General features: G+C 40.0%; 1 long non-coding RNA gene across 1 annotated transcript; it reads left to right on the forward strand.

Moving 5' to 3' along the window:
• Positions 1–9,362: 9,362 nt before the first annotated feature.
• On the forward strand, positions 9,363–11,824 carry LOC126922655 (uncharacterized). Its single transcript, XR_007712885.1, has 2 exons — positions 9,363–11,218; positions 11,289–11,824. It is a non-coding gene; the product is annotated as an uncharacterized LOC126922655 (long non-coding RNA).
• The last annotated feature ends 318 nt before the right edge of the window (positions 11,825–12,142 follow it).

Genomic DNA, 12,142 nt, shown 5'->3' on the forward strand with positions numbered 1-12,142 from the left:
TCGTTAACGCGTGGCTGTCACGATTGAAACAACGGGGTTCGTTCACCCCTCATTTAGGAATCGCTGGTGATTTTGTGAATCTTTCGACGTAGACACCCGTGATATTCGTCGACGACGATGGAGAATGTTAATGCGTATGGAATAGTCTGTTTAAAACCATTAAAGTCCAAACATGGTGAAATAATACTCGCTGCGTAAAAAGTAAAAATGTAATACAAAGTAATTTAAATATTTTTCGCAGAATATAAAAGATGCGTTAAATTATTGGAATTCCTTTTTCTAACCATGATGAAGTTAAAAAATAGAATTCGGTAATGTGAATTGGCAAAAAAAAAAAAAAAATAAATTTCTCGCAGCGAGCACGAATCCTGTTAAAATATTCCATTTATTACGTAGTAATACATTTTACTAGTCGAAATCAAAATTCATAATGGAATCGGTATTATGAAAAATGAACTATGCCCTGAATTATTGTACAACGGAAATTAACATTCTAGATACATAAATCTTGTCATGATTGTACAACTTCATAATTTAATTAGATACTTGCCTCGCGACGTTATTATAGATATATCCATGGTAATTCTATAATATGATGAACGTTTCACTAAAAAAAATTCATATACCAGGTATGTAAATATGAAACCGGAATTTTTGTATAGAAAATACACGTTTATTATATGAAAATGATTAAAAATATTTTATTCGAAGTATTGCCCATCGCTAGCTATACATTTTTCCCACCTGTCTGGCAATTGGTGGATGCCACGCCAAAAAACTGTCGCTCTTTTGAGGCAAACCAGTCATCGAGCCATTTTCGTACATTTTCGTAAGAAGAGAAGTGCTGGTCAGGAAGTGCGTGTCCCATCGATGCAAATAAATAGTAATCGGACGGAGCCAAGTATGGTGAGTAAGCCGCGTGCGAAAGTATTTCCCAACTGAACGCTTCGATCGTTTCCTTGACCGGTTTTGCTGAATGTGATGGTGCATTATCATGAAGCAAAATTACTTTGTGTTGCCTTTTTTGATATTCTGGTCGTTTTTCACGCAACGCTTGATTCGAATCGATCATTTGTTGTCGGTAGCGCTCAGTATTAACGGTTTCGCCAGGTTGTAACAGCTCATAATAGATCACACCCTTCTGATCCACGTTCTTCGTTTCTCGCGTCAAAATAGCCACTTCAGAATTTTTTAAACCACTCAAAGCACTGTGATTTATCAAGAGCATGCTCACCGTAACCTTCGTCAAGCATTCGATGCGATTCTGCAGCAGTTTTCTTCAAATGGTAACAGAAAATCAATGCTGTCCGCAAATCGTAGTTTCCAGGCACCAAATTCGACATGTTCAACGCTATTACAAACTATACTATTGTATGAAACTTGTATTGTTCTGAGTCGAAAATGTTTGTGAGATGTCAACAAAGACTTTTGGTATCAATGACGCAGTTTAGTGATAACTATATTATCAGCTAAGGCCACCTATAGGCAAATTCCGGTTTCATACTTACAGACCTGATATATTTAACAGAAACTCTTTCACGTTCCTCGAATAAGACAAACAAGAGCAAATGTTATCATCTTAAAGATTTCCCTCAATTATCATCTTACAATCTACTAAATTGCCACTTTGTTTGTACATCGAACTGTATTCACGTGTATAATTAATATTATGTTTATAATATTTTGAAGTAATTCTGCAAGTATCTAACGAAGAAGACACTGTAAAATTTTACTGACCAAAATTTGACCAGAAAAGAAAGAGGGAAAGAGAAAGCTGTTCTTCTATGAAGAAAAACAATATTTTTTTTTAATATTTGCGTCATCCACGCAAACTGACGTCGCATCGCAGGAACTGATAGGGATACCAATAATCGACGGCTTCGTATATTATTCTTTAATATCCAATGGGATATTAAATTCAGTCGATGCGCCAGTCGAGGGTGTACACTGTAGACGGATGAAAAATTAGCCGGTACGCCGGCCATGTTAAGTGTGCAACCATCAGACCCCATATTCTAGGCAGGCCGTGAAGTGGTCGAGATTAAACCGCAAGTGGGCTTTATATTGCTGCTAATTCAGTTAATACGGCGTCGTTATCATACTCGAGAGACGTAATACGGTCAGCTAGGTGTGTATACCCAAAGCCCATAACACGGCATGGATGGTGTACATTCGTTATACGTGGGCAAAGGTTTGATAAGAAGGTGAAAAGTTCGCACCTTTTCGTAGCCACTGCCCTTGCATATGAATGAGGTTACGCTTTAATGGCCACAATTGCATGGTAAGCTTGGGACACTTTGGAGAAGGCGAGGTGTGCTGAAACATTTCGTATCGTACAAAGGACCAGATTAAAAATATGAATAAACAAAGCCGGAATGTAAATGAGGAAATTTCCCGCGCCAAACAAAGTGTTAAAATAGGCGGCATAAGAAAGATATCGGAATATTCTTCTGTCGAATAAGGAAAAAAATATTTGAATTGTAACTTCGACAAAATAGATTTGTATCATGTAATCGTGGCAATCAGCATCGTATAAATTACAGATGCCAAAAATGTAGCAGTGAAAGTAGCAATTGTTATAGCCATAAAACTTTAACAAAAAAACTCAAAATTAAAGGTATAGAAAAATGAACAAAATAAAATTTCACCCATATATATATATATATATTTCAGAAAAAGGAATTTCAACCTGAAATCCCAAAAAAATCGTATCATATCAAATCCCTTATCAATCCCATGCTCTACAATAAAGCTCGTATAAAAACCCAGCAATTAGTCAGTTTGACAGGTATTTTTTAACGTTGAGCTTTTACAACCGACTGAACGATCCTTCGAACGAACTTTTAACGCGCGATGTTCTGCGATGAAATTGTCGGCGTGATATTTTTATTTGACCGGCGGGCAAGTCTACGTATCGAGCATTACACTCTGTTTCTCACGTGCGTTCGAAGGGTCGCAAACCTCTTAGGAGCGGCTTCTACGAGAAAGTTCGTAAAAGAAACATCTTTCGTTCCCGATGGAACACGTTTCGGATATTATGTCCGAGGTACGGTCGTAATGAAGTATCGACGAAACGTACGACGCTGGAAGAATTTTTGCGAGAAAGAGAAGAACGAAATAACAGGAGAAAGGGGTGGTGTCCACCTACGGTGGAAGGGTGGAACGTGAACCGAATCATATTTCTTCGACAAACTTTTTTGAGGGAATTTACCGGACAAATGCCGACTCGGGGCTGGACTTTCGAACAGAAGAAGTGTGTGGAATCACGGCGAAACGGGAAACCACCGATGCGCCAGATGTTAGTAGCTAGCCTAGCTTTCCAGATCAGCGTTTCTCAAACTTTCCGACGCCGAAGACACTCCGGTTAGCATCGATATGCGATTGCACCAGCGACTGATATTTGTTCAGCTAAATTAAAATGGCCGCATCAAAAAATCAGGCAACAGAACGTTTAATATTAGATTACTGCGCGAATTCTATTCATCAAGGTACATTTCGAAATTCAAAATACATGCATCTATACATATACAATAGCTAGAAAAAATATTGACACGTGTTTTCATAAAACGTTCTCTTAACCGGCTCCTATACATTTAATTTTCAAAGTATCAAATACTGAGAAACATATGAAAGTACTACATTACAAATATGATACAGGATTTAATACATCGCTGATGGAAGAGGAGAATTAACGTTTTTCATTTCATAAATGTTGATTTTTCAAAAATATGCAGAGACCGAGATAAAATTGATTTCGCAGGATAACGTTAACGATGTATTAATATAACTAGACTTAATTAATTGATACGTAAGCGCTATAATAAATGCAACGCTATGCAAATATCGTTTGCAAACTCTGTGTATCTGTATCGCACATTAATATTATTATCGATACTGAAAAATTTAACGTACTAAAAGTTATACAATAGAAACAGAAGTTAATCCACTCTGGCTGTGAATGACAAGACCTAAGCGATGAAGTGATTCTGAATCGAAAGGAAACTTCGAAGCACTCCAATCAGGGATTTCCAAGGCCAATGGATTGAGATGCACTAGTGCTTCTCTGGTAGAGACTTGCAGAAGTGTGACAGGCGAAATTCGCGTGCACATGTGAACGTTATATAGAGTGGAACTAGAGCACCTGGCTCAGTGGAAACGGGATATTTTCCATCCACCTGATCGCAACACTACACTACGGAAGATTGGATCGTACCAAAATATTGTCGTTACGCTCGTTGCCGCGTGCTCGAAATCACGCCGCTTTCGGGGGCGTGCATACGGCCCGCTCTCGAAACGGTCTGCAATTTCGAGAGGACGTAAGTATTACGAGTAATGGGCCCTGGGGGGATGTAAATAGATTCCTGATATCGATTCGAGTCTACCGTGTTAAATGAATGTTTCGACGGTTTGTCCACTTGTAGAATACCTGTTTGTATGCGCTTGTGTCATCGATTAGACTGGAAACTCTACAATTAGTACCTAAATGAAAATCAGATTTTCAAGAAGATTATATGCTCATACGGAAACGTAAAAATTACCATTCCGCTATACCATTGCGTAATGATATTTAGGGGCATGATAACGAATTATGTGCTTAATTAGATGAAGGATGTTAAAAAAATTGGGACAAGTGGCGAACAAAAGTTTGAAATTCATACTTGTGTATGTGAATATTAGCCATTTCTGAAATAGACATTTTTTATCACGTTGGTAATAATCGTATATAATATTCTATATTTATTCGCTGTTTTTGTCAACTATAATTTCGTCCTTTAATTTCCCTTTAAACTTTTCGTCATCCTCCACTGTATATGTATACAGTATATGTATATGTATGGGCATGTGCCTATGGTCATATCGAAAGATAAAACCAACATCGATATACGCTGCGTGTGATGTAATAATGACGTTGATATATAGAATCGAGGTAACGAGTTGGTAATTCAAGCATGCTTGAATATTTGCTAAATTATCCTGATAAGGATAACACGAATGTTGCGGTGCATTCGTGTTTAAAGCACGGATCTAAATCACATGAACTCGATGTGCATCAATACGGTTTATCAATACCTTGCGGATCGTTATCATGAATTCTTTTATTCTGTGGGCTCATTCTCTCTCTCTCTCTCTCTTCCCTCCCCCTCCTTCTCTCGGTACAATAGCTGTCAAGAGCAGATTATAGGCCATTGTAATGGCGATCGTTCAAAATCCATTGAGAGAACAACAACGACCTGTGGTAGAAGTAATCAACTTTAGCAAGAGACTTATAAGCGCCACTTCACTGCTCTGTCGAATTAATGACGGCTGAACAAATCACGCGGCAACTTCACTAACAACAACGTGAAAATGAACGACCGAGCGCGTGCCGTGCGAGTCGTCGCGAGTTTTCCCTCCCGCGCCATTTCCATTCCTCTCTTCTCGTCACACCTCTCGAAAACTTGGACCATCGAAATCTCGATTAATCCGCGACACTTCAACCTCGCCTGAGTTTAAATTGCACGCGAAACGTATTCGAGCAGACCGCAAAAGTTGGCTCTGCGAAAATTAGGTTCATTCGCGGCGATCTCTGTCATCGTATCTGTCAACTGCAGTTAGCAGAAATCGTACTTCGTATAAGTCAACGATAAAACCAAATTCCTCCGCTGTACTGTCAGTGAAGTCACCAAATTGAAATTAATTGTTGCGAACAAATATCTTCCGAAAGAACGATAGTTCTTTCAATTTCTAATATTTTGTTACTGTATCGGCTTATAATAAACAAACGACGGATCCATTAATTCTTGCCGAAGGAAAACAACAAAAGATAAATCTTCCCTTCGATATTGGTACAACTTCGCAAACGTGAATCACCAATTCGTTGCTTTGTTCCGAGTCAACACTAACAATCGATCGCGGTAAGAATAATCGATATTTCTCAGAAATTATCAACTATACCTGACTGCATTTAGAATCGTTGCACTACGATAGCTTTGATATCGATGGATTCTGTTCTATACAATCAGCTCCTTGGGATCAACTAAGTAGAATAGGATTGTTCTTGGTCAAACAAACGAAGTAGAACTCTTTCCGCTAGTCGAATAAGGCCAAACTCCCGGACAAGTAAAATGGGGTCTATCCCGATCAGACGAGTCAAATAGCAAAGTCCAATACAAAAAGTAGACTAATACCGTTACTATCCAGACACGTGTATCTCAGCTGACTACTACTTCTCGTAGCTAGTTCTTTAAAGGTTTCGTTTTCAACCTCTACTATTTCCAATCTTGGAATTTACCACTATCAATATTATTTTATTCACGACAGAAAATAATACGTAATCCGATTTTTGAGAATTGAGAATTGCTCGTGCACTCGAGTGATGAAATTGTGAAACTTGGAAAAAGTGGAATTATCCATTTTTACTTCCATTTTTACTTTCAATGGTCAAATAAAACAAACGATCCTATTCGCTATAAACCGAAGGAACTTAGTTCTGATTTTATCGATTACAGGTAACAGACAGTGAAAACGCGGCTGTCGATAATTTCTACACGCCCGCACCATACAGATGTCAACGACTAAAACGGACCCTTTGATTCTCGACCCTTTGGGATGTAACAAGTCGATCAAACGTCGACCATTGGCCGACTGGATTCCCTGCCAGCTTGAAGAGATTCGATCTTCGTCACGTAGCAGACAGCACAGATACCATCGGGACGAACAAACCTTCGGGTGCAAGGGCCTCAAGGACAACCGGGCCAGTCAACACTTGACCTAACCTAAACCGTGTCGAAGTTAGCATAGATTCCGGGCTTCCTTGAGATTCACGTGTTCAGCTCAGCCAGGTTTACCAATCGATATTCGATCGACCTTAATGGAGTATGCTGATTGGTGGGCACACGCCTGGAACCTGGCTAAACGTTACCTTACTCTGTGATTGTATCGTCACTTGTTCGATGTAATTATCTGATCGGCGTACGACTCAAGCAGAATACGTCAATACTTAATCTTTTCTACGTACATTTATAATACTTAACGAAAATAACCAGACTCGTCTTTTCGATCGTGAGCAACCGTAGTAGTAGTTTTAAGCCGGATTTATGACGTAGACGTGATTTTCCTGACACCTTCGAGCTTTATATTTTATTTAGATGCGTCTTTGCCGTATTTCGTTTTAGCTTCGTTTATAGCCAGGAGAACTCCTAATCCTCGGAATTAACAGAAAATAAACGAAATAAACGGAAAGGAAATAGGAATTAACGGAAAATCCAGAGTTTAACGCATCATAATCTCGTCAAGTCTCGAATCTTGCATGCAGTTAGTATTAGCAATAGGGATTAGTTGTAATTCTTTTCAAGGAAAGATATTTTAAGGTATCGAGCTACTCGTTGGAGGATTCACGGCGCAACATCTTCTACAGTTAGATACAGATAGATACTGCAGTTTTGATAAGAACGAGAGTCAAAGACGTGGCTGGTCGTCATCAAACTCTTCGCAGAGTCTCGTTGCATAAGAAAATTTAAATATATTAATTAAATATTCTACTTTCCTCATTAACGGAAGTTTGATTACCATCCTGCTGAATGTCGTGGTGGTAAAAAGTTGGCTCATCACGCGAGTGCAACGGACATAATAATTCCCAACGAAATGAAAAGGAAATCCGTAGAAACTGTGAGGCCAGTAAGTAACGTCGGCTGGAGACTGTCTTAATTTCTTCCACCATCTTCGTCCTGCTCGGCGCGTTCAGTACCGTACCGGTAAAGTCCAAGCCCCTTCGTCCAACTGGCCAACTTCATCCTTACCTTTCATCTTATATGAAGTTAATTACATTTTTATTAAGCTCCATCTTTCTTTTCCAACGATTTCCCTTCGTAGCAGACTTTGCGTTTCCCTTCGCAAAACCAATAACCGAGCCCTTTCCACGCCTACCGCTTTTTCTCCTCTTTTCTTTCTCCGTTCACATTACCAAACTTCGATGACCTCGTTTTTTTATTCTCTGAGTTCGCTATTCGACGAATTTTCTTAGCCAGTTTGCAGTTAACATGCGGCACTTGGCAAAAATTCATCTTGTTAGAGGAATGTTCGTTTTATTGTTAAAAAAAATATCATAAAGTCATGTCCCAGAGGATCTTCTATGGTGCCAGATGCTTGGTACTGACAAATTGGTGGCCGCTTAGAAATAAGTCGGGTTAGTTGTTAATCGCCATGCATAATTGCCAGTTGTCCCTCTTAGTTGCCAGTCATCACAGAGTCGACACTCGTAGTCGTCGCTTGTCCTAGCTAATAATAGTTGCTTGTTATCTCTAGTTTGATCTCGTCTTCGTTGGTTTACCTGTTATCTTTTGTCTTCAACAATCGTTCCACTAATTATTTCCCAGCTGTGGGTGGTTCTTCGAGCTAGACAGCTCGCTTTTATTTAGTCAGTACACTACCCTCAAAATTCAACAAACCCCGAACGTTCGCAATGTTCGACCAACCATTGAGATTAACATATTCTTATTTCACGTTCTAAGCTACAAGACAGAATTATATTTCGTACTCTTCTGTTATTTCCCACTTCGTCGTATTCCCTGACATCCATTCGAATGGTTGTGATGCTGTTCCACCCCTGTATCGTTTCTCCACGATAGTATTCTCGGCAGCACAGGGAGGACGAGAAGGTGGCGCGCGAACAAATGGTTGCTGGGACTCGAGGTAAATGAGAATGACTTTATTGTCCTCGTTTCGAAGCGTCCGCCACGTTATCCGATCGCAAAGAGATGGCAGACGTGCCAGCATAGCATGCTGAGCGAAATGTCAACGCCATACAAAGGGTTGGACTCAAAGTTAGAACCGCATGGAAAATTTCATTCTTGCGACTTGGTACGTTGTAAATTTCCCGAGTTTTCGAAGAAAATTGCGCGCAACGGAACAGCTGCGGCTGAACAGCCGAACTGTTCGCTACTAGTAAAGAGTTACAAGTAGATCTAAATCGTCTAAATAGAATAGAGCCGTATCTGGTCAGCCAAAGAGAAATATCACGCAGCTTATGGACAAGGTTTTTCGTACCGACTATATAGAAGAAAAGATTGTATGATGAAGATATTAATTAATCTCGTTTAATTTTAAAAGATTATATCGCAAAGAGACGATAGACGAGATAGCACAGAGAGAATAATGATATTAAATGTTATATAAAGGATTAACAGGAATCGATTAAAAAATTTTAATTTTTAATTAATTTGGGACCGGTACATTGCAGATTTGATCAAGTCTCAATGAAAATTTCACGTAATACCATATTTAAATAACTACGTACAAGCAGTTCTCTGTAGTTATCTGTTCGAACGAAATGTAGACTCTTGGAATCGATCATGAAGTATCCTATCGTTATTTTCTGAAGATCGGAAATGGTAGGACCAGGTATTAGCTATCCTAATTCTCATCAAATACAAGACAATCGATTCAATCGAGGATTTCGTTAATAAATATTTATCCATCAATTTGTTTCCCTTTTCTTCCTCGGTTCGTTTAAATACGTCGAATTGGAAGATGAAAACGTCGTTGAATTACATTACGGAAATCCGTCTAATCGTATAAATCTTGGCGGAACGCTGCTCGACTAACGAGTAACCCGATATCCGTTCTGGGATCTAGTGTCTGGTCTCGTCGTTAGATCCATGATTCAATAAGGAGTACTCTGTCGACCTTCCCCTCGGTCCTGCTGGGGACTCCTCAACCAGGGCAACTTTGTTTAAGTCCCACAGGGTCGCCCACGATAACCTTCGGGATAAGATACTTCCATCGAATAAGTATTTCACCCACGACCGGGCGATAAGGACTGTCCTTTCTCTCTTGCGTCTTGCCTAAGCTCTGCCAATAAATCTCATTAACCCGTGCCTGTACCCAAAGGTATGTAGGGTACCAAAGGTACGTAGACTCGATCATCGTTTCGCTAATTTCGAAAATTTCACGTCGCTAAGAAGATTTCACGAAAATATAAAACGTTATTTGCCTTGGACGAATTTTAGGAAGAAAATATCTCTAAGAAAAATCGCGAAGGAGACAAATGTTTCCGACGGGTCATCGGTTCGATTGAATCTCAAATGGAAAATGGAATATGATATTCGATTAACAGCCACGCACGATTAGTCGAACGATAGCTGAACACAGTGGGATTTGATACGGTTTATCCGGGCCATTTTAATCCCGATCCCATTACCGGTGTTTCATTTTCTCATTAAGCCAACTGCAGCTTGATTAAATTACAACGACTCTGTCCTAGGCGCGGGCATTAACGTTCGTCGACTGCCGCTTTGAGAACGTGGCTCGCCGCGTTCGCAGAGAATATAGTTTGAAAAATAGTATAGACGAGGCAAGTGGAATAAGGCGAGATTGGTAAAGAAAAAAGAAAAAAAAAGAGAAAGAGAAGGAACAAAAAACACGCAAGAAACATGAAACTAAAACCCGGAAGAAAAACAGAATGGAAGCGGGAAAAGACAAGTAGAACGTCTTGAAGGAGAACAGAGAAGCAACTCGAGACTGGAGGAACAGAGGTTGAAAGTAGAAAAACGAAGGAAACAAGAAGAAAGGAAGCGCGAACAGGGTGAAGAGTGGAAGAATAGTGACAGTAGTGGACGTACGTTTCCCGAGTGTCATCGGGCCGGCGGAGATTTAAATTGTGCCAGCAACAAAATGGAAATGAGGGTTGTAGAATGGAAAATGGAAAGCGGTATAAAACAGAGAGAGGAGTCGGCGGTTCTGGTTCTACAACGGTGCGCAGAGAACCCGCACGACTCACCTCCGCGACGAATAATAGCCGGCGGATGCGGCTGTTGTTCCATTTTTGAGTTCGCAGCCATTCGTGTGCCCTTATTTACGCGGCCGCTCGCCTTTCTACGTCCGCCAAACGAAAAATAGACAAGGAAAGACATAAGTAGAAAACATCCAACTGTACGTACGTATACGAACTGTCTGCGAGACGTTAGTGCGTGAAACGCGCAACGTAACTGCGACCGGATATACGGTGCACGTGCAGTACACACGCGCCAATCCCGGAGAATATGTTTCAACCGGATTGATGAATATTCACGTAAATAAGGCAGCGTTCTAATGAGAGCCAGGTTAATGTAAATTCAGCGAAAGTGCGAACCCGTGTTCGGAGAATATGTATAGATTTCATACTTTGGAGCGCTGGATCAAAATCCTTCGTGATACGCTTATCCTATGACGTGTAGCTCTTAATCATTTAATCATGAACAAGGTTCAGATCACTTATTTATTTGTTTATTTGGGGATAAACGGGGTGAATCTTTATTAATGCACAATGTTAGCTTCAGAGATGCTGTATAGAGGTCGTAGAGGGTATTGTAATATCGTGGACAAAAAGGCCTAAGAGATAATCGGGTAAACCATAAACAATGTCACGAGAGCCGAGGCGTCGTCGAGCCCATCAATGTGTCGCCGGTCCTTCAATTGAATAGTTTCGTAGAAAAGGCCTACGTGACCCTGGTCACGTTGGTGTTTGCGGAACACGTGCGTGGTGGACCTAAGAAAAGACAAATGGATGCTAGAACGGTCAGTGTCAGTAGAGAAGCCAGAGAATGTGAATTGAGTGCGAGTTGCGTTGTCGAGGTAGTGTTGCTAGCGTTGTCGTGAGCGTGTGATCCGTGTGTGTGTGTGTGTGTGTGTGTGAGAGAGAGAGAGAGAGAGCGTTGCATCCGTGATGACGAGAGTTGCAAATTAATTATTGAATTGTCTAAATTATAGTACATTATTGTGATTAGTTCACGTTAAACAACCATCGTTCTTCTGTTTAATCAACATCTGTACAATCCATTTATTGTAAATAAATCATCATCAATAATAATATTTTATTTCTGGTACTACAATATATTGTTACAACCGACATGTAACAGCCCTTACAAGATTCTACGTAGCGAATTTCTAAAACTATCGATGCCAACACCGAAGGAATCAAAACAGGTGCAGTAAGAGTTTGCTGTATTCCATATGCGATTAACTGGGTCTGAATTCGCAAGTAAAGATCCATAGCGATATAGGAGAAAGTACCTTGTGAATCTGAACGATCTGGTAGGGGCATAAAAATTTATAAGTTCAAAGAGTCGAAAGCAGAGAACAACACTATTGATAAGCTTGTAAAGGGAAAGCAATCCAGTCTTGATCC

This window comes from Bombus affinis, chromosome 12, assembly GCF_024516045.1.
Source record: "Bombus affinis isolate iyBomAffi1 chromosome 12, iyBomAffi1.2, whole genome shotgun sequence".
Classification (NCBI taxonomy): Eukaryota; Metazoa; Arthropoda; class Insecta; order Hymenoptera; family Apidae; genus Bombus; species Bombus affinis.